This window comes from Tupaia chinensis, unplaced genomic scaffold (assembly GCF_000334495.1).
Source record: "Tupaia chinensis unplaced genomic scaffold, TupChi_1.0 Scaffold000141_1, whole genome shotgun sequence".
In the NCBI taxonomy this organism is placed as follows: domain Eukaryota; kingdom Metazoa; phylum Chordata; class Mammalia; order Scandentia; family Tupaiidae; genus Tupaia; species Tupaia belangeri.
Window position 1 is genome coordinate 2,713,866 of NW_006159611.1, and position 713 is coordinate 2,714,578.

Genomic DNA, 713 nt, shown 5'->3' on the forward strand with positions numbered 1-713 from the left:
AGAGCAAGCTACCTGGTAAACAATAAACAGGTACTGTATTTGTTTCCCTTCTCCCAAAATCTATGAAGAAGTTTCGATTTTGACTCTGGTCCCTGCATGCCAGACTGGCTTGCGAGGCTCATCCCAAGCTTCTTTCTCAACCTTCTTCATTCATGTATTCAGCATTGTCTGAGGACTCGCGGTGTGCTGGCCCAGCCCAGCAAGACAGGGTGAGCGAGGCTCGGTCCGTGGCATCGAGGACTCACGTTCTGCAGGGTGAGGTGGACAGGTGTGCTGCAGCGTGCATGGGGTGTTTGGGGACACAGGACAGCTCCCCTGGGACACAGAGAGGCAGCGGGGCCAGGGTGTTTTCGGTCCAAGCAGGAGCGATGCCAATGAAAGGACAAAGGTGATGGGGAGAATGCTGGAGGCAGTAGGGACTCCCTGAGGGACGCTAAGAGATTCAGGCCAAAGACAGAGCTGTTGGCACTCGGATTTGGTCGTTGTTTGAAGTATATGTGCTTCGAAAAAGCACACCATAGTCCATATGTTCAGACAACTATTATATGTAAAACAGAAATTATAATAAAAACATTGTAAAGGCATAGCATAGGAGGTTTTTGTCCTTACTCCTCTTTAAAAGTTTCCATTCCTCTGGTGTGAGTTGTTGGAGAATAAGATAGAAAAACTGAAAACAAGCAGTGGTCAGTGACAGGAGGCCCGCCTTGGCCTGA